Raw genomic sequence first — 13188 nt, forward strand, 5'->3', positions numbered from 1 at the left:
TGGTAAAGTCAACAGCAGGAGTCACTGTGCACTTACTCCTCATGTAGGATCTCTGTCCTTAACGTGCTGTACACTGGGGCTTGATGCTATAACGAGTACTCAAACAGTATATTTCACTTTGTGTTTCTATGGGGGTGCAAACGACTGAAATCTTTACTTAATGTACACTAAACTGATCTTCTGTTAAAAAAAAAAAAAAAGAAAGAAAGAAAGAAATTATCAATTCCCAACTTGACTCTCACTGGGATTAAACATGACAATAGGTCTGATCTGATTTCATCATCATTTAAAAAAAATCATCTATTATTTTTCACTTTATGTTTCTGTGTGGGAGCAAACTGTTGAAATACTTACTTAAGGTATACTAAGCTGATCTTCTGTATATTAAGATAATCGAAAATGAATCTTGATGTGAATGGAAGGGGAGAGGGAGTGGGAAGGGGGAGGGTTGTGGGTGGGAGGGACGGTATGGGGGGGGGAAGCCATTGTAACACATGAGTCGTACTTTGGAAATTTATATTCATTAAATAAAAGATAAAAAAAAAAAGATTGATTTGGGGGCTGGCATTGTGGCATGAAAGATTAAAGTGCTGCCTGTGATATCAGCATCCTATCTGGGTGTCAGTTTGATTCCCAGCTGCTCCACTTCTGATCCAGCTCCCTGCAAATGCACCTGGGAAAGCAAATGAAGATGGTCCAAGTGTATGGTCCCCTGCCACCCATGTAGGAGACTCCTGTCTTGTATCTGGCTCAGCCCTAGCCATTGCAGCCATTAAGGAGTGAATCAATGGATGGAAGATTCTCTCTCTTTCCCTCCCTTCCTCCCTGACTCCTTCCCTACCCCCTCCCCCTGTAAATCTGCCTTTCAAGTAAATAAAAAAAATTACTCTGACCACTGGATTATATGCTGGCAGATGAAAGATCAAATTTTTTTTAAAGATTTATTTATTTGAAAGGCAGAGTTACAGAGAGGCAGAAAGAGAGAGAGAGAGAGAGTGTGTGTGTGTGTGTGAGAGAGAGAGAGAGGTCTTCCATCTGCTGGTTCACTCCCCAAATGGCCTCAATGGCTGGAACTGAGTCTATACTAAACCAGGAGCCAGGAGCTTCTTCTGGGTCTCCCATGTGGGTGCAGGGGCCCAAGCACTTGGGCCATCCTCTACTGCTTTCCCAGGCCACAGCAGAGAGCTGTATTGGAAGTGGAGCAGCTGGGACTCAAACTGTCACCCATATGGGATTCTAGCACTGCAGGCGGCAACTTAACCCACTAAAACACAGTGCCAGTCTCAAGATCAATTAAAAAAAAAAAAGCTATTAAAAACCACAAGTGACCAAAACTAGCTCAAGAGATAATTATGGAACAACAAATCACAAAAGCCAAAGAATGGTCATGGTAAAGATGCACCAGGCAGATAGTATTAGAGATTATTTTTTCTAACCATTAAATAACATAAGGTTATTTGAAGCCCACCAATTCTAGTCCGTAGAAAAACATGAAAATCTTCTGAATAAAGTTAGAATATCCTTAATATAAAACCCAACAAAAAATTTTGTATGTTTTGAAAGGATACTATCAAACACTATAGGAGAAAAACCATGTGTATGTTGATGATTACCATAGAGGCATTTGACAAAATTCATTACCTGTCCCAGAAAAAGACTGAAAAGAAAGAAAACAAAAAGTCAAAATAAAACAGGAATGAAAGAAATCTCTCCAGGCCACCATTATGGTGTAGCGAGTAAAGCTGATGTTTGCAATGCTGGCATCCCATATGGGCAGCCATTCATGTCCCAGCTGTTCCACTTCCAGTCCAGCTCCCTGCTCATGGTTTTAGAAAAGCAGAAGATGGCCAAGTTCTTGGGACCCTGCACACACATGGGAAACCTGGAAGAAGCTTCTAGATCCCAGCTTTAGCTTTGGCCAATGCAGCTAACTGGGGAGTGAACCAGCAGGTGGAAGATCTCTGTCTCTCCCTGTCTGTAACTCTCATTTTCAAATAAATAAATCTTTAATAATAATAAAAAGAAATCTCCCATTAGTCTCAGGAGCCAAGGAAATTGTGATGCAGGTGATTTCACTTGCTGTTATGAAAGGACTGGTTTCTTCATCTGCTTAGACGGTGCTCTACCTGAGGTTACTCCTCCGGGTGATGGAGACCTTTGTCACCACTGCAGGGTGGCCCAGACTAGGGCCTACTATTTACCTCTACCTCAAGAGCCAGCCGAGCTGGCTGTTCTACTCACCAACTTCTCATGCTCTGAAGTTCACGGTTTCACTCTTCTTCACTCATCCAGACACACGTCGACCCAGAGTCTAGGGAAATATGCAGATAGTTTTGGAGCACCCTCTTCCTTTTTCCTCTCTCTAGAAGGGTTTGTCAGGATCTTACCTGGACAGCTTCTCAGCCTTGACATTTTTGGCTAATTTGTTGTGAGGAGTTATCCATCCATTGTGGGATATTTAGCAGTATCCTTGGCCTTGATCCACTAGATGCCATCAATATACACTTCCACCCTCTCACCACCCAATTTGACAACCAAAAAATAGATATTTTTTAGTGTTTTCTGGGGACAAATTCACCATAGGTGAGAACCACCGGGCTGTAAGAGAATATTGTAATTCTGTTTTCCACGATACATGGTTTTCTATGATTGCATTTAGCAATAAATTCTCAGCTGAGGCCTGTGAGGAACTACTTACAGTAGTCATTAGGATGTCATAAATATATATCATAGTTTGGTAGACCACATATTAAGCCACAAATCAAGTCTCATCAAATTTTAAAAGATTGAAACATGCTAGTTATTTTCTCAGATCATAAGGGAATAAAACTAGAAATCAACCACAAGAACAATATAACACTCATAAATACTTGGAAATTAAACAGTATGTTACTGAGCGATTCATGGATTATTGAAGAAATTAAAAGTAAATAAAAAACTTTCCTAAAATAAATGAAAATAAAAACACAATATATTAAAACCTGTGGGATACAGCAAAAGCAGTATTAAGAGGGAAGTTTATAGCACTAAGTGCTTACATTCAAAAAGAGAAATGTCTCAAATTAACGATCTGATGATGCATCTTGAAGACTTAGGAAAACAAGAACAAACCAAACCCAAAACCAAAAGGAGATGATGAGAAACAATAAGAATAAGAGAAGAAATAAATGAAATTGAAACTAAAAATATAAAGATCAACAAAACAAAAAGTTGTTTTTAAGAAGATAAACAAAATAGATAAACCTCTAGCCAAACTAACAAAAAAGAAAATAAATATATAAAATTAGAGATGTGAAAGGAGACATTACAACCAGCTCCACTGAACTACAAATGATTCTAAAAAACTAAATAACCATATGCTAATAAACTGGAAAACCTCAAAGAAATGGGTAAATTCCTGGATTCATATAAACTACCGAGATTAAACCAAGAAAATATAGACAACCTAAACAGACCCATTACAAGCAATGAGTCTGAAACAGTAATCAAAAGTTTTCCATGAAGGAAAAATCCAGGACCTGATGGCTTTACTACTGAATTGTATAAAGCATTCAAAGAGGAAGTAACTCCAATACTTTGCAGTCTATTCCAAAATATGAACAGGATGAAACTCTGCCAAACTGTTTTTAAGAGATCAGCATTGCTTTGATACCAAAACCAGAGACATGACACATAATGAACATAGGTGGAAAGATTCTTAATAAGATACTAGCAAATTGAATCCAAAACCAGATCAGCAAGATCATACATCATATCAAGTGGGATTTATTCCAGAAATGCAAGGGTGATTCAACATTCACAAATCAATAAACGTCATAAGTCAGATCAATAGAATGAATGAAAATCATATGGTCATCTCAATAGACACAGATAAGACATTTGATAAGATTCAACACCATTCATGACAAAAGCCCTCCACAAATTAGGTGTAGAAGGAACATCCCTCAAATTTATAAAGGCTATATATGACAGACCAATAGGCAGTAATCATACTCAAAGCATTTCCCCTCAGATCTGGAACAAGGCAAGGATGTCCACTTTTCACCAGTCTTATCAATATAGTACTGGAAGTTTTAGCAAGAGCAGTTAGAGAGGAGAAAGAAATGAAGGGCATCAGATTCAGAAAAAAGGAAATCAAATTATCCCTGTTTGTAGATGGCTCGATGTTGCGCATGGAAAAAAACTAAACACTGCACCAAAATGCTATTAGAATTGATAAACCAATTCCGTAAAGTTGCAGGTCACAAAATAGACATACAAAAAACAATAGCTTTTTTGTATGCTAATGAACTCAGAGAAATCAAGAAAGAAAGTCCATTCACAACAGCCACAAAAAATAAAATATTTAGGAATAAATTTAACCAAAGAAGTGTAAGTTCTTTACAATGAAAATTATCAAATATTGATGAAAGAAATCATCAAGGACACAAAAAATGGATATTCCTTGCTCATAGTTGGAAGAATCAATAACATTAAAATGTCTATACAGGGCCGGCGCCGCGGCTCACTAGGCTAATCCTCCGCCTAGCGGCGCCGGCACACTGGGTTCTAGTCCTGGTCAGGGCGCCGGATTCTGTCCCGGTTGCCCCTCTTCCAGGCCAGCTCTCTGCTGTGGCCAGGGAGTGCAGTGGAGGATGGCCCAGGTGGTTGGGCCCTGCACCCCATGGGAGACCAGGAAAAGCACCTGGCTCCTGGCTCCTGCCATCGGATCAGCGCGGTGCGCTGGCCGCAGCGCGCCGGCCACGGCGGCCATTGGAGGGTGAACCAACGGCAAAAGGAAGACCTTTCTCTCTGTCTCTCTCTCTCACTGTCCACTCTGCCTGTCAAAAAAAAAAAAAGAGAGAGAGAGAGAGAGAGAGAGAGAGAAAACAATCCTGGTCAAGAAAAATAAAGCTGGAGGCATCACAATACCTGACTTCAAAGCATACTACAAAGCTATAGTAATTAAAGCAGCATGGTACTGGCACTAAAACCTGATACATAGATCAATGGAACAGAGAGCCCAGAAATTAATGCGCATACATACAGCCAACTGATTTTTGACAGAAGTGCTCAGACCATACAGTGGAGTTAGGATAATCTCTTTAACAAATGGTACTGGCAAAGCTGACAGTATCTTTGTAGAAGAATGAAATTAGATCCATACTTCTCACCATATACAAAAATTAACTCAAGATGAATCAAAGATTTAAATTTATGACCTAAGACTGTGAAGTTGTTGGAAGAAAACGTAGGGGAAACACTCCAGACATTGGTGTAGAGGATGATTTCTTGGATAAGACCCCAAACAAAAACAAAACTAAACAAATGGAACTACAGCAAACTCAGAAGATTTGCACTGTAGTGGGACAGAATCAGTACTGTTTCCTCTTCAGTGAGCAGAGGACTTGCAGAGGAGGTGTGTGTTCACACCACAGTGAATGCGTGTGCCCAGTCACCTCTCTGGCTATCTTCCATCTTCAGGAAACTGTTTCATCAACTCAAGTCAAGGCTTATAAAGACTTATAGCAAATGAAACAATCAATAGAATGAAGATACATGCAACAGAATGGGAAAAAAATATTTGCAAACCACATAAATGACAAAATATTAATAATCTGAATATATCAGCAACTTAAAAAACTCAACAACAGAAAAACAACCAATTCAGTTGAGGAATGCATAAAGGACTTCAATAGACAGTTCTCAAAAGAAATAATACAAATGGCTAACAAATATATGAAAAAATACTCAACATCACTATCCATCAGGGAAATGTAACTCATAACCAAAATGAGTTATTACATCACCCCTGTCGGAATGGCTAACATCCAAACACAGAGAGTAATAAATGCTGATGAGGGTGTGGACAAATGGAACACTTATACACTGTTGGTTGGAATGTAAATTATTGCAGCTACTATAAAACAGTGAGGAGATTTCCTAAAAAACTAGAAATAGGCTTGCCATGTGATCCAGCAATCTCAATACTGGGTATATCCCAAAAGACTTCAGCATGATGTATCAAAGAGATACCTGCACCACCATGTTATAGCAGCACTGTTAACAATATCTAAAATTTTGAATCAACAAAAGTGTCTATCATCAGATGAATGGATAAATAAAATGTGATATATATAAACACAATGGAGTATTATTCAGCTATAAAAAACAATGAAATTCTATCATGTACAGCAAAATGGATGCAACTGGAAGACATTGTGTTTAATGAAATAGGGTGAATATAGAAAGACAAATACCACATATTCTCCCTTATATGTGGGAACTAAAATATAAAAAACATAAAGAGAAAAAAAAAAGAAATGTCTGGGTACCAGTACTGCTGTAAATATAGTTTTGTAAAACTTTGTTTTATATATTTGTGAAACCAATTGTTAAGAATGCTATACTACTGTAGTTTTAATGATCTGTGATTACTTTAAAATTTATTGTATGGGATTAAATGGTCATTTTTCCATTCAATTATTGTTTATAGCTGTTGTCTGTATTCCCACTAAACTAAGGTCTTTTTTTTTTTTTTTTAAGATTTACTTATTTACTTGAAAGTCAGAGTTCACAGGGAAAGAAGGAGAGGCAAAGAGAGAGAGAGAGAGGTCTTCCATTCGATGGTTCACTCCCCAGATAACCACAACTGCCAGAGCTGCACCGATCTGAAGCCAGGAACTAGGAGCTTCTTCCTGGTCTCCCATGTGGGTAGAGGGGCCCAAGTACTTGGGCCATCTTCTACTGCTTTCTTAGGCTATAACAGAGAGCTGGAACGGAAGTGGAGCAGCTGGGACTCGAACCGGCTCTCATATGGGATGCTGGCACTGCAGGCAGCAGCTTTACCCTTTAAGCTACAGTGCTGGCCCCTAAACTAGGGTCTTTTTGCTTTTTACTTGTTAAACTTATTCGGTGAAGTACTAAGTATTTTACTGTAATGTAAATTTAAGATATGTTATATCAAACACTAAAAAAAAGACAGAAGGGGAGAAGGAAGGAGGGTGGAGAGGAGTATCATTGTGTTCTTAGAATGGTGTCTACAAATCATGTAGAATCTGTTAAAAGCTAACTAAAAATTAAAATTAAAAAAATTTAAAAGTGAAAAAAGAAGACAAAAAATATATCATAGATTGGGTCCTTAAGTAACAGAAATCTGTTTTGGGTCTAGCACTGTGGCATAGTAGTTTAAGCCTCTGCCTGTGACACCAGCATCCCATTTGGGTACTGGTTCAAGACCTGGCTACTCCACTTCCAGTCCAGCTCCCTGCTACAGGTCTGGGATTATGGAAGCAGTGGAATATAGGCCTAGTGCTTGGGCCCCTGCACCCACATGGGAGACCCTCAAGAAGCTTCTAGCTCCTGGCTTCAGATCAGCCCAGCCCTGGCTGTTGTGGCCATTTGGGTAGTGAACTGGCGGATGGAAGATCTCTCTCTCTCTCTGTAACTCTCTCAAATAAATAAATCAATCTTTTCTTTGTAAAAAAAAAAAAGTAATCTATTTTCTGAAATTCTAGAGGTTAGGAGTCTGAGAACAGGATGTAAACAGGGTTAGATTCTGGTGCAAGCTCTCTTCCTAGCTTCTATATGGCCATCTTCTCCTGGAGTCTCTTTCTCTTTTAAGGGGATCAAGTCTATCACACAGGGCTCTCCACCCTTATGACATCCTTTAACCCTAATCAGCTTCCTAAAGGCCTTATTTCCAATACAGACAACACAGGATCAGGAGGACACAGCTCACTCCAATGTACTATCTAAAGAATTCATAATATCCAGTAGATATTTTTATTTATTATACTACTAATGAGACAGAGATTTCTGCTATTACCCCTATTCTTCAAAACATTTTGGAAACTGATAAGACTAGAGAAAAAAAAAGCAGTTTAAATATGGGAAATTAAAAGATAATAGTATTTATACTTGCAGTTAGTTTGATTACATACTTAGAAAATACAGGAGAGCTTATTAAAAATCTGTTAGAGCTAAGAGAATTTGGTAATGTGGCTGGCTAGATACAAAGTTAACAGTTTTTATTTCTGTTATTATTATGCAATTAGAACTTAGAATGGGAAATTATACTATCGTAAGTAAAATAAAAAGATTAAATCACCCAAAACAAATGGATGCAAGGCAGGGCTGGCCCAGGCCAAAGTCAGGAGCCAGGAGCTAGGAGCTTCAACCAGATCTCCCACATGGGTGGCAGGGGCCCAAGCCCTTGGGCCATCTTTTGCTGCTTTATCAAGTGTATTAGCAAGGAGAAGTAGAGCAGCTGATACTCCAACCGGTGCTCATAGGAGATGCAGGCATTGCAGGTGGCTGCATAACCTGCTGTGCAACCACACTAGTCCTCAATTAGTTATCTAAAAGGAATACAAAGTGTACAATATTGACTAAAAATATGAAAGCATAAAAAATTATAAAACAAAAATGTGTCATGAAAAATTAAGAATCTTTGAAATAAAACAAGAAATCTTGAAATTTTAAAGGAAGACAGTAAAGTTTTGAAAACATACAGAAAATAAAAACTGTATGATTTGGTTACCCTAAGTCAAGACATTTCTTTCCAGGAAAGAAGCTACTGTCACTGTTTGGTCAAGAGGTGAGATTCATTACCAAAAAAAGTGGTGACAATTGAGATGGAGAGAACTAGATGGATCTGATACATGTTTTAAGGAAACAACACCAGGATTTTCAAATCCATTTTATGTGAGTTTAAAATGGTGAGAAAAGCAGATATTTAGTCTAGTGGTTAAGATGATGCTTAACATGCCAGGGTGGCCGGCGCCGTGGCTCACTAGGTTAATCCTCCGCCTTGCGGCGCTGGAACACCAGGTTCTAGTCCCGGTCAGAGTGCCAGATTCTGTCCCGGTTGCCACTCTTCCAGGCCAGCTCTCTGCTGTGGCCAGGGAGTGCAGTGGAGGATGGCCCAAGTACTTGGGCCCTGCACCCACATGGGAGACCAGGAGGAAGCACCTGGCTCCTGCCTTCGGATCAGCACAGTGCGCCGGCCGCAGTGCACCGGCCGCGGCGGCCATTGGAGGGTGAACCAATGGCAAAGGAAGACCTTTCTCTCTCTCTCTCTCACTGTTCACTCTGCCTGTCAAAAACAAACAAACAAACAAGAAACACACACACAAAAAAACCATGCCAGGGTGCCACATCATAGTTCCTAGACTCAATTCCTATCTCTGGCTCTTGAATCTAGCTTCCTGCCAATGCAAACTCTGGGGTGCAGCAGTAGTGGTTCAAGTAGTTGGATTCCTGTACCCTACATGGGAGACCTGGGTAGCATCCTAAGATCCCAGCCTTGGCCCTGAGCCATTCCCAGCTGTTGAAGACATTTGGGGAGTGAAGCAGTACATGGGAACTCTTTCTCTGTCCTCTGCATTAAAAACAAATCAATCTTTAATTAAAAAAAATGTTTAAATGGAAAGGAAGTATGATTGAATCCAAGTTTTTTGAGTTAATTTTTAAGAAAAAAAATATAAATTACACCAAATTAGATGAAAAGTATTTCTTTAGAATGAGAAAGGAAGCCACAAAAAATTACAAATTTTAAAGTGCTGCCAAATACTATACACATTATCAAATAAAGAAAAATGACATACTATTTTTAATGAATCAACTGCTTTCAACATTTGGCAGTAAGCTCTTTGATATTGCCCTTTAAATGACAATAACTTTATTAAATTCTTTTCTAAATAAAAATAGAAACTTAATTCAGTCTTGTTCCACCATGTTGATCAATGTTGAGAATTGGGTTACATAAAGCATCTGATGTCACACATATATATAATCGCTACAAGGGTACTTCCAAAGGATCATAGAAAATGTACATTATCTAATTCCCTTTTCCATGAACTTTATGAAGTACCCTTGTATTTGTAGTATATCTTTAAGCTTTTTGTCTACATATAAAAATTCTGATAAATTCTATTTCACATAATTTTCATCCAAAAAAGTGTGGATTATTTATAATTGTAAATGCATATGCTGCATTATTGAGTATATTCATGGCAAGAGAACTATTTTGACTAGGCACCATTATGTCTCAAATGCTCCAATATTTAGCTAAATAAATGTTCTACTATTTAGCTGGATAAATACTAAATATTGCATGTCTGATGATTGGAAGACTTTTCTACAGACTAACTTCTGGCTCCCTAAATTTCAAGTATTATTTCTTCTCTCATAGTGTACTGAGAGATACTGGTCATGCTCATATTGAAGGGCAACCACAGGCCCTGAACCTCTGTGTCACAAAGTTGCATGCATCAGCACAATGGGTAGTTAGAAGCCATCCTATGCAAGACTCACTAGCAGGGGCACAGTGGTTAGGACCCAATGTTGGGGGCTGGTGCTGTGACATGGGTAAGAGCTGCTGCCTGCAGTGCTGGCATCTCATGTAGGCACTGGTTTGAGTCCTGGCTGCTCCCTTCTGATCCAGCTCTCTGCTTATGGTGTGGGAGAGCAGTGGAAGATGGCCCAAGAACTTGGGCCCCTGCACCCATGGGGGAGACCCAGACGAAACTCCTGGCTCCTGGCTTCGGAGCAGCCCAGCTCTGGATGTTTCGGCCATTTGGGGAGTGAACCAGCGGATAGAAGACCTCTCTCTCTCTCTCTCTCTCTCTCTCTCTCTCAATCTGCCTTTGTAACTGCCATTCAAATAAATAAAAAAAATTTTTTTTAACTTTTATTTAATGAATATAAATTTCCAAAGTACGACTCATGTGTTACAATGGCTTCCCCCACATACCGTCCCTCCCACCCACTACCCTCCCCTTTCCCACTCCCTCTCCCCTTCCATTCACATCAAGATTCATTTTCGATTATCTTAATATACAGAAGATCACCTTAGTATACATTAAGTAAGGATTTCAACAGTTTGCTCCCACACAGAAACATAAAGTGAAAAATAATAGATGATTTTTTTTAAATGATAATGAAATCAGATCAGATCTATTGTCATGTTTAATCCCAGTGAGAGTCAAGTTGGGAGTTGATAATTTCTTTTTTTTTTTTTTTTTTTTTTTTTTACAGAGGATCAGTTTAGTATACATTAAGTAAAGATTTCAGTCGTTTGCACCCCCATAAAAACACAAAGTGAAATATATTGTTTGAGTACTCGTTATAGCATTAAATCTCAATACACAGCACATTAAGGACAGAGATCCTACATGAGGAGTAAGTGCACAGTGACTCCTGCTGTTGACTTTACCAATTGACACTCCTGTCTATGGCATCAGTAATCTCCCTATGCTCCGGTCATGAGTTTCCAAGGCTATGGAAGCCCTCTGAGTTCTCCGATTCTTATCTTGTTTAGACAAGGTCATAGTCAAAGTGGAGGTTCTCTCCTCCCTTCAGAGAAAGGTACCTCCTTCTTTGAAGACCTGTTCTTTCCACTGGGATCTCACTCGCAGAGATCTTTTTGCCAGAGTGTCTTGGCTTTCCATGCCTGAAATACTCTCATGGGCTTTTCAGCCAGATCTGAATGCCTTTAGGGCTGATTCTGAGGCCAGAGTGCTATTTAGGACATCTGCCATTCTATGAGTCTGCTGAGTATCTCACTTCCCATGTTGGATCACTCTCCCCTTTATTTATCCCATCGGTTAGTGTTAGCAGGTACTAGACTTGTTTATGTGCTCCCTTTGACTCTTAGTCCTTTCATTATGATCAATTGTGAACTGAAATTGATCACTTGGAATAGTGAGATGGCATTGGTACATGCCACCTTGATGGGATTGAATTGGAATCCCCTGGTATGTTTTTAACTCTGCCATTTGGGGCAAGTCAGCTTGAACATGTCCCAAATTATGCATCTCTTCCCTCTCTTATTCCCACTCTTATGTTTAACAGGGATCACATTTCAGTTAATTTTTAACACTTAAGAATAACTGTGTATTAATTACAGAATTAAACCAGTCATATTAAGTAGAACAGACAAAAAAACTACTAAGGGGGATAATGTATTAAGTTGTTCATTAACAGTCAGGACTATGCTGATCAAGTCACCAGGAAAACCTATTTACTTTAAGTGAATAAGGAGAAAACGTTGAATATTATGAAAATTATCTAAAAAAAAGAAAGACCTCATCTGGGACAATCACATCCCATATTGGAATGCCTGGGTTTGGGTCCCTGCTCTGCTTTTGGTTCCAGTTTCCCACTAATGATGTGCCCCTTGGGAAGCAGGAGATGATGGCTTAAGTTCTCATGACCCTGCCATTCATGTAGGAGACCCAGATTGAATTCTGATTTTCTGGCTTTGCCCTGGCCCACCCCTGGCTATTGTAGGCATTAGAGGAGTAAACCAATGGATAGAAAATCTCTCTCTCTCTCTCTCCTCTCTGTCTTCCTCTCCCCCACACTTTCTCTCCCCTTTTAGATAAATAAAAATTTAAAAAAAATTTAATAAAGAAGAATAACTTACAGTAACTTACTGGCATATAGAAGTGTCAGTGGATAACATGTTTATCCCACTAAATCCAAAGTGAAATATCTCCAGGACAATTTCCTCTTAGCCAGATCTTAACACTGCCTGGGGCAATGCCCAAAGGGCATTTGATAAAGGGGAAGCTGAAGAAAAAAGAGGCATCCTGTTAACTAAGTACAGTTAAAATATGCTACTTTAGTAAATTTTATCAAAATTTGTAATCACATAAGCACATTTAGGTCCCAGGGTTCAAAGAGTGATGGACACTGAAACTTAAGTTTTTTTTTTTAACTTTTATTTAATGAATATAAATTTCCAAAGTACAGAATATGGATTACAATGGCTTCCCCCCATAACGTCCCTCCAACCCGCAACACTCCCCTTATCCACTCCCTCTCCCCTTCCATTCACATCAAGATTCATTTTCAATTCTCTTTATATACAGAAGATCAGTTTAGCATACATTAAGTAAAGATTTCAACAGTTTGCTCCCACACAGAAACATAAAGTGAAAAATACTGTTTGAGTACTAGTTATAGCATTAAATCTCAATGTACAGCACACTAAGGACAAAGATCCTACATGAGGAGTAAGTGCACAGTGACTCCTGTTGTTGACTTAACAAATCGACACTCTTGTTTATGGCCTCAGTAATCACCCTAGGCTCTTGTCATGAGCTGCCAAGGCTATGGGAGCCCCCTGAGTTCACCGACTCTGATCATATTTAGACAAGGCCATGGTCAAAGTGGAAGTTCTCTCCTCCCTTCAGAGAAAGG

General features: G+C 39.1%; 1 long non-coding RNA gene across 1 annotated transcript in view; it reads right to left on the reverse strand.

The window, feature by feature from the left end:
• Window positions 1-1009: 1009 nt before the first annotated feature.
• LOC127491121 (uncharacterized) overlaps window positions 1010-13188 on the reverse strand; it is a 47573-nt gene continuing 35394 nt past the window's right edge. Inside the window, exon 3 of the long non-coding RNA XR_007919642.2 lies at window positions 1010-2311. This is a non-coding gene — a long non-coding RNA (uncharacterized lncRNA). The remainder of the gene's footprint in view (window positions 2312-13188) is intronic.

Source organism: Oryctolagus cuniculus, chromosome 1 (assembly GCF_964237555.1).
Source record: "Oryctolagus cuniculus chromosome 1, mOryCun1.1, whole genome shotgun sequence".
In the NCBI taxonomy this organism is placed as follows: domain Eukaryota; kingdom Metazoa; phylum Chordata; class Mammalia; order Lagomorpha; family Leporidae; genus Oryctolagus; species Oryctolagus cuniculus.